We start from the raw sequence: 24,042 nt of genomic DNA on the forward strand, positions 1-24,042 counted from the left end.
TCGAGAGAGAGCTTTACTACTCAATTGCCTACTTAGTCCAAAGGAGCACTTGTGGGCAAGAGAGATTCTCCGTTGGATCTCTGCGCTTAGTTACATTGAATACTTCATGCTTCTGTATTTGTCTGCAGCTCTTTAGTTTTTTAATATTATACTTTTTATACACTTCACGATACAGTTTTCTCTTTCCTATGCTACACACCTTTGAGATAGGGTTCTGTTACTGGAACTTTGTGCTCAGTTGCTTAGAATTGCGTTCTTCTTTGGCGTAAATCGAATAAATTTTATTTTACTATTGATTTATTGATTGGAGTCCATTCTGTCTGAATTTGATATTTTCCTCGCTCCTTCACTTCCTTAAGAATAGCATTCGACCTTCGCTTTTGTGTGCAAGTATGTACTTGCATTTGTCATTGTTGTTGTTATTTGCAAGCGCTTAATAAATTCGTCTTCCTTACTTTTGTTCGATTATGCACCGAAAGCTTGAATGTCTCTTCGCTTCGCTATTACAGTTAAAAATTTCATGTAATTTTCTTACTTCTCTTATCAGCTCAACTTAGCTTTTCTACTATTCCGCCACTCAACAGCCAGATGCACGTGCTTTTTTTCTCGTTTACATACATATTAAATTTTTCTTTTCTGTGTACTAGTATGATACTTGCACTGGAAAAGGAAGCGTACAAAAAATAATCGGCGTTGTAGGCCTCCTGTTGTTGCAAATGAAAATTTGATTCAATTTTAAGCAATTGAAAGCCTGCAGGCGGTCTTATTGCAGCAGCAGCAATGAAACGGCGTGACGCTACAACAGCAATTGTATTGAAAAAATACTAGAATGCAGGCACAAAAAATTGAAATTCGTATTTGTTTCCTTTAAGCCACCGTTCGTATCCAGCTAAAATCTTACTTGTCTGTTCACCATTTTTTTTTTTTTTTTGCATTTGTTTAACTTTGTGACGTTTGTTGTTGCTTTTATTATTGGATTTCCTCACACCGTCTACACTTACAATTCCACGGTCATGCTATTCACTTTCTCTGCACTTCTTGCAAGCTTTTCCGCCATACAACATCACTTCTGTGCTTAGTGTCGGTTGTTTTTTATTTCCTTTTTTTCTTGTTCTTTTTGTTTATTTCATTTGCGATTTTTCAGCGATTATCCTGTGATTGAGACCGAGTGCTGTCGTATTGTAGCAACAATAACAACAATGAGAGCGCTTGCAGTCACCCAAACAAACAAAAAAATATGTTGCACACTGTAAGTCGTTGGCAACGCTACATAGCACTTGTAAATATTTATTCATTTTTGTTGTTACTATTGTGCTATCAAGTACGCTGACAATTTCCTTCCTTCGGTTATGCCTTCTTGCGTTGCTACACGCTTTTGGACTTTTTATTGCGATTTTTCTACATTTATCCTTGCTTTTCTTCCTTCAACCGTTGTTGGTAACACTCCAACTACATGGGTACTTCACTGGCTTCCAACTACTCATGTATAATAGTTGTTGTTATTGGTACTGCTTCTGCTGCATCATTGATTGCGAATTTTTTAGCCCACTTGAAATTCTCTTTTCCGCTTTGATTTCAAATTATGCGATAATTTCTACAGCAATATTTTTTCTTCGTTTGACAGTTTGGCTGCGCTGCGCTGCATTCACTGCTTTTCGCTGCATCATTACACTATGTTACGGATAGAATGACAGGTGGAATAAATATGTATGTATGCGTATGTACAGTTGCACGTGTGGTATTTTTGTCAGGTACTTGTAGTGTTGTAATGTTTTGAAGTTAGTGTTGAGTAGGAATACTGACGAAGGTCAAGTTAATGGAAATATACTGAGAAGAGATTTTGTTACTCGCGCAAATTAGAGCTGTGCATGCAAGAGTAGGCAATACCAGACTGTTGTAAATTAAATATTTAAATAGGCACGTGAGCAAAACCAAATCTGTAAGTGATTAGTGTTTGGAATTACAAGAAAAGAAAAGAAAAGAAAAAAGAAGAGGAAGGCAAAAAAAAAAGAAATTTTATATATAATTAAATTAAATTAAATTAAATTAAATTAAATTAAATTAAATTAAATTAAATTAAATTAAATTAAATTAAATTAAATTAAATTAAATTAAATTAAATTAAATTAAATTAAATTAAATTAAATTAAATTAAATTAAATTAAATTAAATTAAATTAAATTAAATTAAATTAAATTAAATTAAATTAAATTAAATTAAATTAAATTAAATTAAATTAAATTAAATTAAATTAAATTAAATTAAATTAAATTAAATTAAATTAAATTAAATTAAATTAAATTAAATTAAATTAAATTAAATTAAATTAAATTAAATTAAATTAAATTAAATTAAATTAAATTAAATTAAATTAAATTAAATTAAATTAAATTAAATTAAATTAAATTAAATTAAATTAAATTAAATTAAATTAAATTAAATTAAATTAAATTAAATTAAATTAAATTAAATTAAATTAAATTAAATTAAATTAAATTAAATTAAATTAAATTAAATTAAATTAAATTAAATTAAATTAAATTAAATTAAATTAAATTAAATTAAATTAAATTAAATTAAATTAAATTAAATTAAATTAAATAAAATTAAATCAAATTAAATTAAATTAAATTAAATTTAATTCAATTCAATTCAATTAGATAAAATTACATAGAAAATAAAAAGGAAAGGAATTAAATTAAATTAAATGGAAAAATGTAATAAACTTAATGAAATAATCTAAAATTAAATGAAATGAAATGATGACTTCCAGGTTTTTAATTAATTTTTGTTGTATTTTATAAATGATACTATGTATGCGGTCGCCCCTCGGCAGGAAATGGCAAACCTCCGAGTGTATTTTTGCCATGAAAAAGCTCCTCATATAAATATCTGCCGTTCGGAGTCGGCTTGAAACTGTAGGTCCCTCCATTTGTGGAACAACATCAAGACGCACGCCACAAATAGGAGGACGAGCTCGGCCAAACACCCCAAAAGGGTGTACGCGCCAATTATATGTATACTATAGACGAATTGCTTCACGTAAACGACGCATAACGCTCAAATAATATTCCTTATTAACAGTTTGGCCAGGTGGAAGAAATTCATAGTGCACCACACCACGAAAATCGAAAAAAAACTGTCATCATGACCTTTATTTTTGAATGACTTTAACGTGCTCTTTTCGGTCTAGCCTCGCCTTTAGCACGATATTCGTTTGTTGGTCGGTTGTTTCAGGGTCGTAAGCATAAATCCAAGTCTCATCTCCCGTAATGATGCGTTTGAGCTTGTCCTGATAGTCTGAAAGCATTGTTTCACACACATCAACGCGACGACTTTTTTCCAAGAAATTGAGAGTTTTCGGTACCAAACGAGATATGACTTTTCGTAGGCCCAAATGGTCTTTCAAAATGGTTTTCACAGATCCTTCTGATATTCCGATCATATCAGTAAGGTCTTTAACAGTCAACCAACGATTTTTGAGCACTAACTCCTTCACTTTATTGACGTGTTGGTCATCTGTTGACGCCGATGGTCGTCCGGAGCACTCCAAGTCATCAACACGTTCTCGACCCTCTTTGAAGTCTTTGTAGCACTTATAAACATTTTTCTGCGACATGGTCGAATCACCAAATGCCTTCTGCAACATGCTAAACGTTTCCGCAGCCCAAATTTCATTCCGCAAACAAAATTTGATGGCACTTCTCTGCTCAATCAAATCAGACAATGTAAAAATCGAAAAATGCACTCTTGGTCGTTTGGTAAACACAAGCGTAAATATACTATTACTGATAATGACATTCACATGAAAGTTGGCCCAGATGTTATTAACAGTGCTGCCAACTCATGAAAAAAATAACTAGAGCGAAATTTTAATCCCGCGAAGTTTGACAAATAAATTCACCTTACTTTTTACCCATAGTATATTTTATGTTCTTCTTCAAAGATAATAAAATTGCACTAAATGATACGCAATAAAACGCACTTTTATTCAATATAAAAATAAATAAAATCTCCAATCCATAAAGAAATGAGTAATTTAAAACGCGAATAGCTTGAACCAACTTAAGTTAGATCTCAATTCGTATTTTCCACACTTTTTTCGAGCGTTTATAATCTATATTTCAACTTAATGTAAAAAATTAAAGATAGTCATTAGTTTATTTCTTTGAATGTAATAATTATCATTTGATTTTCATTTTTCGTTTGGAAATAATAATGGCTTGAGTGACGATTTTATTTTTAATTTTATATTTTTTACCAAATACCAAAGATTATTTTCTATTTGTTTTTTTTTTTCTCTCATAAATAAAGCTCGAAACGACATACTGTCTAGACGCGTCACAAGTATTTAACATAACCAAAGTTATAATAATAAACATATGATCTGTAAGGCAGAAATTTAAAAATAACATAAAAATTATTATTTATTGGTTTTTAAACACCAAAAAATTAAAAATCGTTTCTAATTCCGAATAGTTATAACAGGGTACACGAAGACAAATACATACACTTGTGTTGCAATATTTAGAATATGTTTTTTCTTATCAAATATGTACAAGTACGAAAGAAAAGAGCAATAATTTTTCATTTTCCGAATTTTTAAAACAAGTTTTTTTTTTTAAACTGCGAAAAAATTACCAAAGTACTACTGATATATGTATCATATGTATGTATATACATATATATATGTTACACAAAAAACGTATTTTCATTATAAAATTAAAAAAAAAACTACACCTTATTGAAGTAGCAGAGCAAGGTTTCGATCCTCGGACCTCTGGGTTATGGGCCCAGCACGCTTCCACTGCGCCACTCTGCTTGTGCCGTTGGTCTGCCAAAATACTCATATAAACAGAAACACAACATGACTTATTTGTAAAAATTGAATTAAAAAATTTAACACTTGCGACACTTTGTGACGAGCGCACAGGGTAACACAAAAGCAAAATTAACATTTTCGAAAAGCGAAAGACATCAATTTATCGAATATGTAATATTTAGCGTGTTTTCTTTGGTTATCCAGGTCGCGACCAATTATAACGGGAATAATACGGACAAATTTTTGTTGATGTTGCGCTATATAAAACTACTCTTTTGGTAGTATGAAAACGAAGAAACATAAACAATTTGTTACTTTCTTCGACAAGAATTATTGTCAAAAATTCATTCGGGATACTTAAAACAAGATACAAACGATTACTTCATTTCCAGGACTATAACTACATGCATATACAAACGAATAAACACAAAAAATCTGCTGCCAGCCATGGAAAGGCAAACGCTAAATCCATTTTAAAAGAATCCTTTACATAAAATAGTAATAATCCAATGTTTAACTGTAATGAATTTTCAACTGAATTAAAGTCTACGAAATTGGGCGTTTAAGCTTATAAGCGCATAATCATAGTCCGGCGATAAACTGAAATTTAGTTAAACTAAGACTCGATATTTATGTACAGCTGGATTAACAAAAAACGACAGTATACTTCTCGAATTCACATTTTGTGCTTTCCAACTAAATATTTTTGTAAACATAACTTTTATGTACTCCGAAAAAATTATCTTGAACTGGTCAGTATTGGAGTAAATCAACGGAATTTCTGCGTTTAAGCCGTTTTTTTTTTTTTGCGGCGGCAAAGTAATCCAAAATAAGTAATAGTCAATAGTAAAACGCAGGAAAACTGGCGAAACCAGACTTAGGAAACTACGTTTCTATGGCATGGAAAGGGGCATGTCAGATGGTTGCGTCCTAATAAGAGTAACTTTCTAATCTAATAATTTAAAGAATGGGCGGTAACCAGATGCCACTTTGGACACATTGCATCAGTACAGTAACGGGCGTTGAGTCTGGTGCTCAAAAACCGCCTAATCGGTAATACCAATGAGATCGGTACTTTGACGGTAGGTGGTTTAGTTCGCGTTAAAGTGTGACACTGACGGTGTTGGGTTTTCGTTGCTTCCACCTCGTAAAAAAAAATACCAGATTTATACCTACTTTGAAGTTACAATTGCTCTTCAGTTTCTTTACGTTATTTTCAATCATAAGAATAGGTTTTCTAACATTGCCTCTCTAGTTTTTAAATATTTGACACACCCTACACACTAAAAAGTAATGGCCAAATGTAAATTGTTTTCCTTTGTCCCGGTTCTGTTGATTAAAGCATGCAATAGGCCCCCGGAGATGTTTCTGCTCTGAGGCCATTTCAGGAATATGGTAACAAGTATCTATGTTTTTACGACTCATATGGAAAAAATATGGCGCAATAACTTATTCAGTTAGCAATGCCTATGCCTGTGTAATAAAGCAAAGTATGTAAGGGGAAACTACACAAACAATTCACAGAGTAACGCAATTCAGAAACCGCTACCTGTTGTTGTTCTCTTTTATAGTCTTATGGGACCGCCTCTTCAAACAATTCCTCAATTAAATAAGTGCCGTTTATTTAGAAGTGAAGTACTTACGTATGTGTGTGTATGTATAACAGTATTTCGTAATAAGTACAGATATTTTTAAGTTTAATTATTTAAAAAAACACCATTGCCAGACAACAGACAACAGCATTTCACAACCGCTAGCAGAGCAAGGTTTCGATCCTCGGACCTCTGGGTTATGGGCCCAGCACGCTTCCACTGCGCCACTCTGCTTTTCACAATTTAGTGTCAAAAAACCTACTTAAGCGTAATGTAATTCAAATCAAAATAAATACAGTAGGTTCTGTTTTTATGCGGCTTTTTTTTATGCGGTTTTGAAATAGTGCGGTTTTTTTTTTAATTACAAAATGCATGTCGACCTATCGGGAATTGTACATATAAACAAGATTCTAAACCAGCTAAGCAAAAACTCATCACAGATTACATCAGAAATGCTAACCCTACAAGTATGGAAGATATATAAAGATATAATTTTCAAAAATACAATATTTTGTTTATGCGATTTTATTTAATTATTTCAGATTCATGCGGTCTATGGAACGTATCTATAGTAATAATATGGGACTAGTGCCCTTTTTTATGCGATTTTATTACATTATTTCAGATTTATGCGGTTTTAGCATTTGAAACGTATCTATAGTTTTACTATAGAACTAGTAGCTTTTTTTATGCTGTTTTTTTTTATGCTGCTTCTTGCGGAACGTATCTACCGCATAAAAACAGAACCTACTGTAATGTATGTATGACGTCAGCAATTTTAACACTACAATTAACGAAAAACCAAATTGTAAATGTAAAATGCATACCATCAAATTTTTTTTATTAAGATTTACATTAACTTTAACTGTATTTTGATGGCACAAAAGCAAATGTGAAAGTAACCGTAAGAGATGACGGAACATAATAACAAGTGGAAATAAATTGCCGAAAGTAATCCGGCACAAGGTTAACGCATTAATTGTGAGTAGGACAACAATAAGTGCCGCGGCATTAGATCCAGGTAAAAGTGTCATACCGCTGATATGGCGGCAACGGCCTCTTTGTGGGTTAAGCAGGATTTTAGTTATTCAGTTATAATCGGATTCATTTATATGGGCGTACATCACAAAAACTACCTAGTTTACGTTACTAAAAACCTTTTGGTCATTCATTCTTACAAAACTTGTTACACACAAATTTATGTGCATACAAATGTATCGATGCTTACGACTTAAATCGCAATGGTTTTGACAAAACAGCAGAGTGGCGCAGTGGAAGCGTGCTGGGCCCATAACCCAGAGGTCCGAGGATCGAAACCTTGCTCTGCTAGAAAAGTGCTCCCGTGGGGCATACGCAACATTTTCGGGTCACCCTACAAAGGAGTTTGTTTGTTGGTGATGGATTTGTGAATGATGTTGTTGTAAAGTGCGCTGTGTGAGGAGATTATTTTGTTGTTCTAGAACAAGAAATCCAATAACTAATTATAAACAAACGCAAACAACAAACAATTTAGTTTAATAGACTTTCAAATTTTCGTTTCGTTTTTGTCGTATATTACATACATACATACATATGTGCATATACATTTCATGAATAGATGGTGTTCTACTTCAAAGGCATTATTCAAATTCACGTTGTTTGCTTTTGGTGAACTTATATGTCGACTGTCGGGAGTGCTGCTCTCCTTCCTCCCTTTATACTAACAACATTTTTGTTTACTGATCGTGAGCGATCATGATTCGTAAAACGTGAAATCGATAAATTGATCCACGTTGGTATCAGGCAAACAGCGATTCTCAGCAGCAACTATTCAATTGGCAGCTGCATAATGTGGAGAATTATAGCCATGTGTACGATGTGAAATATTTGAGGCATAACAATAGCAGCGACCATGAGCTTCATTGTTTGTATTCACAGCAAAACACGTAAAGGGGAAATTCATTTCGATCGTGTGTAAGGGAACGTGAATAAAACAACTACAATTGGCAAATACATATATACATACATACATACCTACATGCTTAAGAAGGTTGAAGCAAGAGCGCTAGTGAGAGTAAAACTCCCAACAGCGGCACATACTTAATAATGCTTATATAGCAGCAACAATTCTACACTATGAAGCAAAAGGGGGCACAAAAAATGAAGTCTGTCACGTAGCAATTTAATTGTACACAATTTTTATTAGAAATTGATGTAAGTAATATAGGTATATATAAATATAATAATATATAAATTATATAAAATTTAAACAATGAGTATGGGGAGCTTTTTATAGATAACGAGGTTCTATTCATTCCACGAATTATTGATTTTTTCAAATTAGTGTTTTCCATAGATAAAAATGGCCAATGTGACGGTAGTTTTATGACATCAACTAACACCTTTGCAGTGGAGAAATTTCACTGGAGTTCTACTGCAATAAAAAGTAAAATTTTTGGTGAACGAATTATAAACAAAATATTCAGCAAATTAGTGTTGTGTTCCATTGATGAACGAGACGAAAAGTGGTGGTTGAAACTTAACCAGCCGGTGTTGATTTTGAATAAAGTACTATTTTTTTTTAAGAAATTATTGTCATTTATCTTTATTATGATAATATTGGTATAGCTCAATTACGTATGGAACAAAATATCGGCCAAATGGCCGCCGCGGCTTCGGCGGCACACCTCCAAAGACCACCAAATGCAAATAGTTCCTTATCTAACGGGTGGTTAAGTTTCAAAGACCGGTGTTGATTTTGAATAAAATACAATTTTTTCAGGAAATTATTGTCATTTCTCTTTATTTTGATAATTTTAGAATGGTTTAATTACGTATGGAACAAAATATCAGCCAAATGGCCGTCGCAGCCTCGGCGGCACACCTTCAACCGATGATCTAAATTTTCGATGACGCTGAGGCATAATTGAGGTTCTAAGCCGTTAATGTGCCGAATTATCTCATCCTTTAGCTCTTGAATTGTTGCTGGCTTATCGACATATACCCCAATGTGTCAATGTATCAGAAAAAATTAACGCAATGACAACTAGCTGCATATACTCGTGTTGTACTCTGCGCATTATTTTATAAATATTGACTATCTGAAAAATTATCAGCGCTAGCCCCGAAATAGTTGCACTTTTGTTAATGACCTTCACACACAATTTGAATGACCTGTTTCCGGACGAATACGACTCACCGCGTAGTACAGCCGCAGAATGCAATTATTTTCAGCAAAACTCTGCATGGATCCTTTCTTCAATTTAGCACAGTCCGGGAAGAAAGATGATTTGAAACTATTGCAGAACTTGTTCCACTAGAAAAAATGTTGTTTGTGACCAGGGAGACGATGGAGTAGCGCTGTTCTTTTTTTTTTTTTTTGTTTTTGTTTCTCAAAAAGTTGTTCCAGTTTCTTTCCTGCATTAAAAGGGCAGTTCGGCCGCAGCGCTCTAGCAAATGTGCAATTACGAAAACGTCACTTCGCAATGTCTTCGTCGTTGGCTCTGCACTTTTGTTTCATAGTGTATAAAAATACATAAGCAGAGAGTAAATGCTCAGCGCCAATCCAACATTTTACAAGTACACTAAACAAAAACAGCAAACCCAATAAGCGCAGTTCGCTCAGTAAATGAATTAAGAACAACCACAAGCCATATGATAATTTTAAAATGCTCAAAAACAATTTAACAAACAACAACATCGCATCATGTCAATTTGTAGATAATTTTTGGGGAGAACGTGATTGGCCAACCAAAATTCGCATTTGCCTGCGCATATAAATTGAATGCCCCCACATATTTGTTGCCTTTGAATGAGGAATTTTTCAAACAAAGTGCACTATGCATGTACATATACATACATATGTATGTGGGTATGAATGTATATGCATACACACATGTTGAGAGTTGTAGTTGTAGCTGACTCTGCTTGTTCAATTCAGAATTTTATTTAGCCAGCTGCTAGTGGTACTTTTCAACTGAACGAAATTCAAATAGCGCTTGCTGTACATTTTTGTTCGCCTGGGGTTTTACTGAAATGATTGAACGATTTTTGCACGGTTTTTAAATAAATTTTTTAAACAAAATGGTCGTTTGTTGATCGCAGCCATGTTTTAAATTATTATTATTCTCTGCTATTTATTTTTTATTATTTAGATTAGATGCGGGCGAGTGGCGTCAATCAAAGCCGTTCGTGGAAGCCAACATGGGAATTGTGCCAACAACAATAAACAATAGGCACCTGATGGCCGATGGTGATTACATACGTTCATTAGAGTTTAAAATAAAAATTGATTAAAATTATTTAATTTCTATTGTTATTATGCTAATCTTCCTCATTAATATTGAAAATTCCATGCAAGTTGTGTGTACAACTCGAAATACATAATTATTTATGTAAGTAAGCAAGCACCAGTTAATAGAGAATATTTTAGATAGCTTGAATATATTTGATACGGCACTAAATAATCAAAAATTAGCTAAATTTGAAAAAATAATTATTCATTATCAGATTTTAGCATTTACCTAATCAACGCTTTTTTTTACTTCTCAAGTCATTAATATTTGTTGTTGCGAAATTGTTCTCGCTGCTTAAGTGTGTCTTTACACAAAGTTAATTCAACATCCTCGATAGTATAGTGGTTAGTATCCCCGCCTGTCACGCGGGAGACCGGGGTTCAATTCCCCGTCGGGGAGTCATGCAATGAATGTTTTTTTTTTGTTTTGCCGTAGTTTTTATACCACATTATTTTCGAAACAACAACAAGAAATATTTAATTTTTTATACTAAGTGAAAGACTGGTGAAATGTTTAACTTAAATTGCAATATTACAGTTTATCGATTAAGGGGGCAGATACCTGTAAACGGCAATATTTTCCCTGATTTTCATTAAAATTATTACAAATGAAGAAGTAAATATTTTTTTTCAAAATTGGCATACAGTTTTTTTGTAAAATAACTAGCGTACCCTCGCCCGCTTCGCTAGACGATAAATTCAATGATTTGCTGAAAGAGAATAAAATTAATACGAAACAAAGCAAATTCTTTGATACAATTTCATTCGAACTTTATTGTAACACATTTTGGTAGACAACGTTTTTGGTTTTTTCATCTTTCGCGTGAATAATGACGATGGTTTGCCAACTCGTGAGCAAGCTACATACAATTGTCCATGAGAAAAAATTGGGTATTCTAAATTAATACCGCACATTTGTAGAGACTGTCTTTGCGCCTTATTAATTCTCATAGCGAAGGCAAGGCGAATAGGGAACTGCAAACGTTTGAAATCGAATGGTAAATCCGCCGGAATCAGTGGAATTCAGGGTATCAAAATGTCTTCTCCTTTGTACTTCCCTTTCAAAATTGTTGCTTCGATAACGTTACCCATTAGCTTCTTCACAGCGAGTCTGGTACCGTTGCAAAGTCTGGGCACATTACTATTGCGCAGCATAATAATCGGTGCTCCAATTTTTAATCGTAAATTATGAGGTGGTAAGCCTGGCAAATCATGGTTTTTGTAATGTTGAACTATGTTTGGAAATACACTCCGTATCAATGCCTCTTTAGACTGTGCAAAAGTGCAGAAATTGTTAGACAATGTTATCATTCCTGTTGTTTTTGAAAAAAGGTTTATTTTTTGAAGTGAAACTTCTTTTGTCTCGAAGGATGAAACGCTGTGAGGAGTAAAACCATAGCGTTTCATCGATATGTGACGCTACGCCAGCGCCATCTGTTAAAAGCGTGGCGTGGATGAAACGCTGTGAGGAGTAAAACTACGCTAAACTACGTAAAACTCCGCTATGCCAGCGCCATCTGTTAAAAGACTGGCGTGGCGTGTCGTCGTGAATGTAATGCGGTCGTTTATTATTGCATTCTTATCGAATGTAATTTGTAAATATGACATTTGATTGACGGCCGCCGTAGCCGAGTGGGTTGGTGCGTGATCACCATTCGGAATTCACAGAGAGGTCGTTGGTTCGAATCTCGGTGAAAGCAAAATTAATGAAAACATTTTTCTAATAGCGGTCGCCCCTAGGCAGGCAATGGCAAACCTCCGAGTGTATTTCTGCCATGAAAAAAATCTGCTCATAAACATATCATAAAACAAAATGAAATAAATGTATAAAAAAAAAAAAAAAAATTTTCTTGTGATTCGAACCAAGGATTTCGGATCGGAAGCCCACATTGCTAGCCGCTGGGCTATCGCGCTGTGCTGTCGCCGCAAAATAATGTATCATAAATCTGTTTACCATACCAAAGACCGACCATACACTTTGCGAACGCATTTCGGTGGAAACAGTTGACAGTTATCCCAAACACAATATTATTAGTAACGCGAGACGCGTCATAGAGTGTGTGTGTAGTTTTGAGCAAATCTTACAAACATATTTTGTTTTGTTGATTGATTTCTGTTAAATATGGCATCAAATCAACAAAAACGGAAACCGAAAACAGGTGCTGAACGGCAACGTGAGTATTTGGAGCGTAAAAAATTAAGAGCTACTGTTGAACACCGTGACAGTGAATCCTCCGGTTGTACGATAAGTGATAATTTGTAGTACCAACAACAAGATGCGGAACTACCATTGATGCAGTATTTCATCGATACCTTGATAGATTAGAATGTAGATCATTTTTTACGTATTTCAGTTACCATAAAGCCCTTGTTTCATTTTTGGAAAACGAATCCAATAATGATAATGACAATGCCGAGAACCAAATGTAATTGAGTACAATAAATTCATTTCTTTTTATATTAAAATAAATAAATAATTCTGTTTAATAAAATTCCATTCCATGCTTTCCATGACTTCTGCATGCATTATATTGAAATAATAGTTAAATTATTGATTTGTTGATAAAAGAAGTTTCACTTCAATCGTGCGGGTTCCGTGAACTACCACACACTTTCTTTTTTTTGGTTAAAAAGTGTTTTTTGAAGTTTTGGAAAACACTTCGCTCTAACAAATTTCTTCTCAGTTAATTGCTGAAAATTATATATTTTGAAAAAACTATTTTTTTTTAATTTAACGTTTTTGAGAAAATTTTGTTCTTGAAAAAATTTCATACTTTTGTAAAAGTTTAAATTGATTTGTTAAAAAAGATTTTTTCCGCTTTGAAAAACACCCCCTCGAAAAAATGTATTCTCTATTAATAGTGGAATATGAAATGCTTTGAAAACACCATTTTTTTTAATTTTGTTTGGTTTTCAGAATTTTAGAAAAACACCTCTTCGAAGAAATTTCTTTTATCTTTTTGAGGAAAATTTGGTTTTGAAAAAATTTCATGCTTTCGAAATTTTTTTATTTTACTTTATTTCTCCAAAATTTTTGAAAACAATTTTTTTTATAATTTTCGAAAAACACCCCTTTGAAAAAATTTTTTCTATGTGTCATAGTGGTATTCCATTAACTTTTAGGATTATAGTCAAATACTTACAAATATCTACGCTTTCACAAATAGCAACAATAAACAAATTTCCTCAAAACCAAAAAATTTACTTTTTTTCTAAAAAAATTCTAAACAAACAACGTAATAAATTTAGAATTTTGTGTTCACGAAAAAACAGTATTGTTTTTATTATATTAACTGAAAACCAAAGTGTTGCAAAAAATCAAAACAAAACTAAATTATTTTTTTTGTGTTCATTTGGTCCATATGTTCCATAAAAAGTTGATATGGTAAATAATATGCAGGGTCTGATACACGCAAATTTCCATTGACCATTATAGTGACAAAATTATCGATCACCAATTCCAACAGGATTTCAAAATCAGAGTTGGAATGAGTTGTTGTGTTGTGTGGATGAGAAATAAACAAAATAAATCTAAAAATTCGAATTCTAACTTTATCTTGTGTATGTTCTTATTACCTTTGAATTTTTCCAATGAAGCACCATTCATTTTAAATTTTCCAAGAATTTTTTTTATCATTTCGCGTTTCTTTCCTTTTTCATTCGATTCCAACATTTGTTCATAGCCGAAAACATCGTTTGCAAACGCATTCATTTCCATATAGAATTGGTCAAAGAAAGCATTGCTCAATTGAATTGAAACATTATTTTCATAAATGCTTAGGACCTTAACTAATGCACCTTGGTACATACCTAACGCAGATATTCATCGCGACCTTGGCATCGATACTATTGATGAAACAATACAAAGCGCTAGCAGAAGACACATAAATAGACTATTAACGCATACAAATCCTATGATGAGAAGACTACCAAATAAAGAAAAATCTACCCAAAGTCGGCTTAACCGTCAAACACCAACAGATCTTGCAAAATCCTTGTAATCAATTGTCAACTAATCGTATATGTCATTGTTTGTTAACCACTTGTTTTTAAATAATATGCATATATTTCTTCTAGATGAGCTTGGGGGCATTGGCCCTTCAATATCACTCTCATTCCATCTTTTTGTAAATCAAATTACTTATTGTCTAACGACAGGTGTAATATTTTATGGAAGAAATAAAAAAAAAAAAAAATTTTCATTGGAATCATTTGAAATTTCTGTATACAATAACGAAAAATTCAAAAAAAGTTGTACACATAAAATGAATGTCGATTCGAAACTTACTTTAATCTAAGAATCGAGCAAGTTTTGTTTTGTACAATATTTTGATTTTTTCTTTTTTTTATATGAAGAAAATATTTAAAAGAAATTTTTTTTTGCTAAAAACCTTCCCCTAGTGGATCCCTATAATATGAAAAAAGAACGAATAAAATTGGCCTCGTATCGGCCCAAAAAAATGCGTACAAACGAACATCATTTCATTTATATATATATAGATTACAATAAAATAATTACAATTTTTATAAAATTTTTTTTTTATTTTAATCATTTAAAATGGCGGATGTACACTCAATTATTCCAGGAAGATCGCAGCGGGTCTTCTCAATCGGCGGGCATTGTAGCTTCGGCGTCAGTGACCGGAATACATGAATTAAAAAAATGGAAAAAAAATCGGGGAATAAAATGCTTAAAGAAATGAATTTCGGGGCGAATTTTTGCTTCGAAAAAATTATTTTTTCGAAAAATGCTGGATTGTAAATAGAATCCATAGAAAGTAATATCATAAAAAAGATGTGTGCAAAATTTCAGGAAGATCGGCCAATAACTTTCCAATTCGAAAAATATAGTTTTGAGAAAAACGCGTTTAAAGTTTGAATACAACGTAATTATACCTCTCCCACCGCTCGAACGCAAAGAATAGAGTTGTCACGGCTGATGATTTATAATATAAGAAATACTTAAATTTACATTCTAAAAATTGTTGACATAATCTTCAAGGATTATATTAACATTCTAGGAAAAAAATTTTTTTTCGAAATTTTACAGGTTTCTGTCCCCTTAAGTTACCACTCGTCTCCAGGACACATATACATATAAATCAGCTGATCTGTGTGGCAGATATTTATTAATATATCCAGTTATGTATGCTCTTCCTGAACTGCTTTCTTCAATTGATACTCGATTACTAGTAGTATCCACATCTAAGAAAAAAGTAATGTTTAATGCAATTAATTTTGCAGGATTCTTTTTAAAGTGTAGTACTCATGTGAAGTGCTTCGTTCGTTACATTTTTAACTGTAACTGTGTCAACTCTCAAACTTTCGAAGATTCAACGAAACTACGATTTGTTCTGTCTACTTAGGCGTTCTATCTTGAAAAGTATAGATTAATTAGGGTAACCTGCCTTTCCAAATGGCACTGCGTTATGTTCAGCCGGCTCTAACTCAACTATATGTATCTGCATATGTGTCTGCAGCGACAGCCAAGCTGCGCTTATGGCCTTAGACAGCCCTCCAACCACATCAGGGGTAGTGAAGTCCTGTAAATCCAGGCTGAACTATGTCGGTAGACATAATAGCCTGATGCTAACATGGGTCCCGGGTCACGTGGGTATCGCGGGTAACGACTTCCTTGGCCCAGAGCCCGTTTTGCCACTCCCTTCTGCGGCCATCACGGCCACGGTTAGCAAATGGGTAACTACCACCCACAAACGAGCTTGGCAGGCTGAGAGAGGCTGCAGATGGACTAAACTGATGTTACCTGTCATGTCCGATCGACTGTCGCAAATCCTTTTGTCATTAAGCAGAGGGGAGTGCAGACGGCTGGTTGAACTGATGACGGGCCACCTTCTGTGGGCGAACCACATGGAAAGGTTGGGCAACTCAGACAGTCTACTCTGCCCGGCTTGTGAAGAGGAGGATGAGAAGGCGGACCACTTCCTGTGCGTCTGCCCCGCCTTCGCTCGAATCAGGTTTGAGGTCTTTGGCACTGATGTGTTAAGAAGCGACCATCTTGGCTCCTTGGCACCACAAGATCTACTCAGATTTCTTCGGAGTTCGGGTAGATTTAAAGAAACTTAAAAGGGAATCCAAGTATAGTACAATCGACTTAATTCATGTCTGAGTGCTGCACTTGCTAGTTGTCCCGACAAAAAAAAATGACTATATTGAAATATATTTTAAAATAAATTAACCTCTAACTTATTCATAAAACTCCTTTAATTTAACTATGACTATAAGTCATTAAGCTTAGAAATTGCTTGCTATCACATTAAAAAAAAAAATTAATATTTTTTTATTTTTTATTTAATAATTTATTTGGTTAGATTTTATTGTATTTTTCTATTTATGTTAGATTATGAAATAATTTCTGAGTATTTTATTCAGAAAATTCAGTATTTTCAGTAGTAATTTGTTTTTCACGCAAGTGTAAATTATCCGTCCTCGATAGTATAGTGGTTAGTATCCCCGCCTGTCACGCGGGAGACCGGGGTTCAATTCCCCGTCGGGGAGTTCATCAATTTTTTTTGTGTGATTCAGTATTATTATTCTAAAATTCAATTTGGCTTTCTTCTTTTTTTTATGTTTTTCAGTTTTATTATTCCAAATTTATGCTTTTCAGGCACACATAATTGAAATTGAGTTTTATGTATATGAAAAATACTTTTTTGTTAATCTGACTCTGAATTGTTTTTTCCACCCTTTCGTCAAAAATACTTTTTACAAGGCCAAAGCAATAAATATAATACGAGTAATAAAAAATGAAAATTTCAGAAAATTCCCTTCGAACTTTCCCTCGAAAACTATGAAAAAATATTATTTTACACGAAACTATTACCAATGCGCGGTCAAGTGGAGGACCAGAGTTCAATTTACCATGCATTAGGTGCTTAAATTAAAATGCATCGGCCCCTAGGCACAGCCCCCCATAGAAGCTGACTTTATTTAATAAAATACTAAAAACAAAAAGAGGTTGTCTGTAAAGTCGGTTCACTGACGATAGTTTAACGTGACAACGTCATAAGGAAATACTGATGTAAGGGTTGCAATTTTCAAAACAAAATTTTAATTTTATTTGTTTGATAGATATTTCGTATGGATATAGAGAAGGAGGTAAATGGAATCGCAATGGAATTGATCAAGTTACATTTATACAAACGTAAAAATTTACGAAACATTTATCAAATTCATGAAAGATATGTTCAATTTCGATTGTGCATCAGGCGTTAATAAGTCAACAACACTATGAGGCAACATCATCGATTTGCCTTTTTCAAGACACATTACACTCGAAACACTTTCATTTCCTACTTTTCCTATCATCGTCCTATTCTCAACAGAGAAATGGTTCATTACCATGCACACAGGAAGAAGGCATATGCAAATACCAGTATGTGAATTTATATACATATGCGCATATACATACATATTTATGTATGCTAACTCAAGCAGGAGAGCGCCAGATGTCGAACTTTGCCGAACGCGGGGTCCATTGTGCTCTTTGTCGTTCGTTCAATTCGCTTGCAGTTCAAACAAGGTAACGGCGATTGAGCAAGATAACGACGATTGAGCAAGATAACGACGATTGAGCAAGATAACGACACATTTTTTCGTGCGTGCAGCCGGCTAAATCGAAATATAAGACGTTATCACATCAAAAAGCCGAGTTTAGTACATAGATGAGCCTAACTAAATAATAACGGCATTGTCAGCCGGTAAATATATAATATAAAATTGGCAACAATAGCGATAACATGCTGGGAGCGGGTAATAACATCTTATCGAAAGATTTCTTTAAACTTCAGAATTTTACAACAACAGATGGTGCAATAACGTTAAAAATCGTGTAATCTGCATCACAAATAATTTACGAAATATATGCACAGATGTATATTTTTTTCGCTTTTGCTTATTATATTATGACGTCGCTTTGATAATATACCTGAAAATTTACGCGTGGCCCACAACTTTTCAAGGACATTTAATGCACGTGTAACTGTAGCCCATAGCTCCGTATATGCTAGTAAACCGAACTATTAGGGAAAATTGATTTTTACCTCGCTCATTTCACTTCTGCTTGGGAATCAAACATAGTGAGACATCAACCTTGCAATCCTTTTGGATATTTCTTTAATTCGTCTTCCAACAGTGCAGATTTCAGATTTCAGCAGATTTATCCTTTAATCATCTAACAAATCAATAACATTTTTTTTACTCAAACCTTAAAGCCGGTTCTAAGTGAAAAAGCCAAAGCTAAATTGAAAAATAATTGAATTAAATTATTTAATATATAAACTTCTTTAGTTTAACTATGATTTTAAGTCATTAAGCTTAAAAGTTGCTTGCCATCTCACATTTCCAAAAAAAATATTTTTTAATATTTTTTCAAATTTAAATTGAATTAATAATTTTATTTGGTTAGATTTTGTTGTATTTTTCTGTTTAGGTTAGATTATGAAATGATTTCTGAGTATTTTATTCAGAAAATTCGGTATTTTGGGTAATAATTTGTTTTTCACGCAATTGTATATTACCCGTCCTCGATAGTATAGTGGTTAGTATCCCCGCCTGTCACGCGGGAGACCGGGGTTCAATTCCCCGTCGGGGAGTAAGGCGACGAACATTTTTATTTTTTGTTTTTTTACTGTATTTTTTATATGTTATTTAATTCTTGATATATATTGATATATTTTTTATTATTATTTTTTTCTATCTGATGTTCTAAAATGGCGTTTTAACTACACCGACTTCAAAAATACGAATAAGTCGTTTTTTCAGAAACTGAGAGAACCATTCTTTCTACTTTTAGGGTTGCATCATTTATGTTTATTCCAACGGCATGACTTAACTAATGATGCCACTAGTATGTATCGTACCACATTATTTCGAAACAAATGGTTGGTTGCTAAGTAGTCTCCGCACTTCGCATAATTTTCATTTGTAGAATGAAGTTTGGAATGACAATAATGGCAGCGATATGATTTCAGAATACTCTGTCTGTGAGAGTTTCCATTCCATAACACAACGTGAGCCATCATAGCTAACGGGAGCACGCAAAATTCGAAAGTGGCCCAGAAGTCATTTCCGCACTCAGAAATTAGAGAGAGGGAACAGAGAGTGGAAGTTGGAATGTGTTGGATTCACAACAGCACAGGCTTTTTCTTCATGTAAACTGGGAAAAATAAATATCAGTTGATCTTGCATAAGAATAGGGAGCAATATTTCTAAAAATTACAAAAAACAAAAAAAAAAATATATATATAGGGTGTTTTTTTAGAGGTTAGGTTTTCAAGTTGGCACTACTTTTTTCGTAGATGATCTTTTTGACAGCTGTCACTTGATTTATGCTCAGTTTGGTTTGCCATTTCATAATGAATAGACTTACACCTGAACAACGTTTGCAAATGGTGCAAATTTATTACAAAAATAATAATTCGGTTCGCGCGACGCATCGCGCGCTGCGTCCAATATTCGGTCGACATAATCGTCCATCAGAGTCACTAATTCGATTAACCATGGATCGGTTTCGCACCACGTTTGCTCTAGTGGATAATACGCATCCTCAGAGACGTCGTACAGTGCGCACCGAAGACTCTATTGCTGCTGTGGAGCAGAGTATCGAAGAAGACCCGAATGAGTCCATCCGCCATCGCGCGCAGCAATTGGAGATGTGCCCATCCACTTTATGGAAGATTTTGCGGAAGGATCTTGGTTTGCGGACTTATAAAAACCAACTCGTGCAAGAATTGAAGCCGAACGACGACACGTTCGGTGAATGGGCCCAAAACGAGATGGCCACCGATCCCGATTTTCACAAGAAAATTTTGTTCAGCGATGAAGCTCACTTTTGGTTGAATGGGTATGTCAATAAGCAAAATTGTCGCATTTGGAGTGAACATAATCCACAAGCCATTGCTGAGACGCCGTTACATCCTCAAAAAGTCACTGTTTGGTGTGCTCTATGGGCAGAGGGAATCATTGGTCCATATTTCTTTAAAAATGAAGCCGGCCATAATGTTACAGTCAATGGAGAGCGCTATAGAGCCATGATTAATGACTTTTTCGTGCCTGAATTGGACGATGTTGATGTGGACGACCTTTGGTTCCAACAAGACGGCGCTACATGCCATACAGGCAACGCAACAATCGATTTATTGAAGGAAACTTTTGGTGAGCGCATTATCTCGCGCCGTGGACCTGTGGCGTGGCCTCCAAGATCGTGCGATATAACACCGCTGGACTATTTCTTGTGGGGCTATGTGAAGTCGCTTGTCTATGCAGATAAGTCCGAGACGATTGACGTCTTGGAAGAGAATATTCGGCGAGTTATTGCTGACATACAGCCCCAATTGCTGCAAAAAGTGGTCGAAAATTGGGCCTCTCGGCTGGAATTTATTCGAGCCAGCCGCGGCGGCCACTTGCCCGAAATCATTTTTAAAACATAATGGTAAACCCTTATCTTTATAATAAAGCTAAATTCTTGGCCATAACATTAAACTAATATATATACGTTTTATTTCATCTTGAAAACCTAACCTCTAAAAAAAACATAAAATGGAGAATTCAAAAATTTTCTGAAAATGTAAGCATGCTTTCTTATCTAATATAAAAAATGTTGATATATTTTCTTCATTCGGCACAGAAACCTTTATTAAGCCGAAATTAGTGGTGCCATAGCCATAACTATAACCATAGCCGCAACATTGCAGCACTTGGCTATTAGTTACACCATAACCCTGAACAGCTGAAATTGAAGTATAATTAATGACAACATTTGTATTTTGTCATAAAAACTCCAATATTTTTCCTCGTTCACTTCTAATACTAAAATTTTTTTCGCAAATATCAAAACAAATGTAAAATATTGCTGCTTACGGTAACAGGGGAAAACCAAAATTTATTGGTTACATACGGCTATGGTTATGGTTACGGCGTTATGGCACGGCACCTATAATCGTTTACAGTGATGCCCAAAAGATGATGTCAGAACAGCTTATTGCTACGTCAGAACAGCTGCTTACGGTTCCTTATGGCTCCCTTAATCGCAGTTTTAGTACCTCCATTGACATCACTTCTAATATACCGTTTTGCACACGGTTAAAAGTGCCTGGCAAGCAGCTTGCATATTTTTACTTTTGTTTTTTCATTTCTTTTCATTTTACATTATAAATTAAATATTTAATACATAATGAATCAAACTACGTCTTGTAGAAAAATGCGCCGCTTTTAAGTTCAATTTAGTCCAAATAAACCCAACAAAAATGAATGAGTGGATAAATTAATGAATCAGCTGCTTCTTAAATTCCGAGCTGTTTGGGAAAGAAAATAATATTTTTGCCATGGTACTGCTACTTGGCTCTTTCTGTGTTGACAGAATCAGCTGCTAAGGTGAGAATATTATTTAAATTGTTTATACTAAAACAACTTTTTTCTTTAGATTCCTTTCGTCTATTATCTTCCTCGTTTACATTAACCCAAGGCGAAGGCAGTGTCACTTGACCAACAACAACGTTTTGTACATTGGAATATCACGGCAAAAGAAGATAGAAAAGAAAAATAAAACGACAAACTATGTTGCACAGCCGCCATGAAGTTGGAGCTAGAAGCATAGAAGCATCGATAGTGCGAATGGAACGGCTTTTCGTCATTTCATTTTATGCTGACGTCTGAATGGACAAGGCGAAGGAAAAAAAAAACAAATCAGCTGGTTTACCAATACAAAACCTTTAATAGATTCACCTTGCATACACCTAATTTAATTTCAATTTCAACCTAATTTAACTTTAAAGTAATTTTTTTTGTGTTTATCTCACCATTACCCGTTACAATGATACTGGAAGCATTGCGAAACGTCATGGAGATGGTCATCAAAAGACTGCAGCGTCACGTGAAATGGTTCAAAGAGTGAAGAAGCGACTTGAGCGAAATCCCCGACAAAAATCCAATCATATGGCGAAAGAACTGAAAATATCTGACTGTACCATCCGCCGCATATTAAAAATTGAACTCAAAGTCAAGCCTTAAAAGATCCAAAAGACGCATGATCTCACATCAAAGCAGCAACAAGACAGACTTGAGAGAGAGAAGGAGTTGCCTCGCTTGGCCGAAAGCAGTCAATTTCCGAACATTGTGTTTTTTCAAATTGAGCCATTCGTAAACTCCCAAAACGATAGGTTTTATTTGACCGACCGTTCATACGAGAATTTCAGTCATCGATTGGCCACCAGGAGGCAGCATCCGCCACTGGTAATGGTTTGGGCCGCTGTAATCGCAGATGGGCGCTCTCCAATCGTTTTCATCGAGCCTGGCTTCAAGATAAATGCGAAATATTATCGGAAAAGCATTCTGCGCTGAAGCCGGGGCCAGACAAACATTTCGGTGGCAGATCATGGATGTTTCAACAGGACTCGGCACCGTCTCACAAAGCTCGAGTGAACTAAGAATGGCTAAAAACAACGTTCAGCCCTTCATAACATCCACACAATGGCTCTTAGATTCACCAGATGCGGATCCGATGGGTTACTCCCTTTGGGCCAATTTGGAGAGCAAAATCCGAACTAAAAGATTCACCAGTCTCGAGGCGCTGAAAAAAGCCATTGTCCGCGAGTGGGCCAAAATACCTGCAAGTCACATTCGGACAGCTTGCGATTCATTTCTGGACCGTCTCAAGGCCATAGTCAAGGCAAAAGGTGGTCATATCGAGCAAAAGTCAATTGATTCTAAATTTTGTATTATTTTCACACATTTTTTACTTTGAACTGAATAAAAGTAATTTTCCAAACTAAATTTATGGCCTTTTTAATTGGTTACACTTTGAGTGCCGGACCCTGTAGTTTTATAGCGTAAAAAGATTCGTATCAAAAATTTCACAATAAATCCAATAGTAAATTTACGGCTCTTAGCCGTTCAGCTATAGTGAATTGCCCATTACCTTTACTCGGGAAGAGCCATCTTCTTCAAGGCACTGATTATTCCAGATGCATACTCTCCCTCCATATGCCGCCATCTCAAATCGCATAATTTATTTACAATTTACCTGTTTGTCTACTTGATTGGCTGGAGAACTATTTGAAATTTTTTTTTTTCGTTTTTATTCTACATTCAACCAAAGCAACTTTGCGTAATTTTACTTTGCCGTGAACTTGGCGCACAGTCAGATGTACCAATTAATACACATACATATATACGTACGTATGTTTGTATATATATGGCTAATATTAGTGTGTGGGCGAGATTGTTGGGGAAGTGAGTTGAAGGAAGCAATAAAATTTCGCCAACTTGGCGTAAGACAAATAATTAACAGATTATAAAATTTTCGCCGACCGACGTTTAAATAATGAAAAAGTAAAGTG

The 24,042-nt window shown here is 34.4% G+C and overlaps 6 non-coding genes across 6 annotated transcripts; 4 read left to right on the forward strand and 2 right to left on the reverse strand.

Moving 5' to 3' along the window:
* Positions 1 to 4,750: 4,750 nt before the first annotated feature.
* Trnam-cau (transfer RNA methionine (anticodon CAU)) lies at positions 4,751 to 4,822 on the reverse strand. Its single transcript has one exon. It is a non-coding gene; the product is annotated as a tRNA-Met (tRNA).
* A 1,754-nt stretch (positions 4,823 to 6,576) lies between these two features.
* Positions 6,577 to 6,648, reverse strand: Trnam-cau (transfer RNA methionine (anticodon CAU)). The gene has a single exon. It is a non-coding gene; the product is annotated as a tRNA-Met (tRNA).
* A 1,023-nt stretch (positions 6,649 to 7,671) lies between these two features.
* Positions 7,672 to 7,743, forward strand: Trnam-cau (transfer RNA methionine (anticodon CAU)). The gene has a single exon. It is a non-coding gene; the product is annotated as a tRNA-Met (tRNA).
* Positions 7,744 to 11,015: 3,272 nt separating this feature from the next.
* Trnad-guc (transfer RNA aspartic acid (anticodon GUC)) lies at positions 11,016 to 11,087 on the forward strand. Its single transcript has one exon. It is a non-coding gene; the product is annotated as a tRNA-Asp (tRNA).
* Positions 11,088 to 17,131: 6,044 nt separating this feature from the next.
* Positions 17,132 to 17,203, forward strand: Trnad-guc (transfer RNA aspartic acid (anticodon GUC)). Its single transcript has one exon. It is a non-coding gene; the product is annotated as a tRNA-Asp (tRNA).
* A 2,024-nt stretch (positions 17,204 to 19,227) lies between these two features.
* Trnad-guc (transfer RNA aspartic acid (anticodon GUC)) lies at positions 19,228 to 19,299 on the forward strand. Its single transcript has one exon. It is a non-coding gene; the product is annotated as a tRNA-Asp (tRNA).
* The last annotated feature ends 4,743 nt before the right edge of the window (positions 19,300 to 24,042 follow it).

This window comes from Anastrepha obliqua, chromosome 4 (assembly GCF_027943255.1).
Source record: "Anastrepha obliqua isolate idAnaObli1 chromosome 4, idAnaObli1_1.0, whole genome shotgun sequence".
Taxonomy (NCBI): Eukaryota; Metazoa; Arthropoda; class Insecta; order Diptera; family Tephritidae; genus Anastrepha; species Anastrepha obliqua.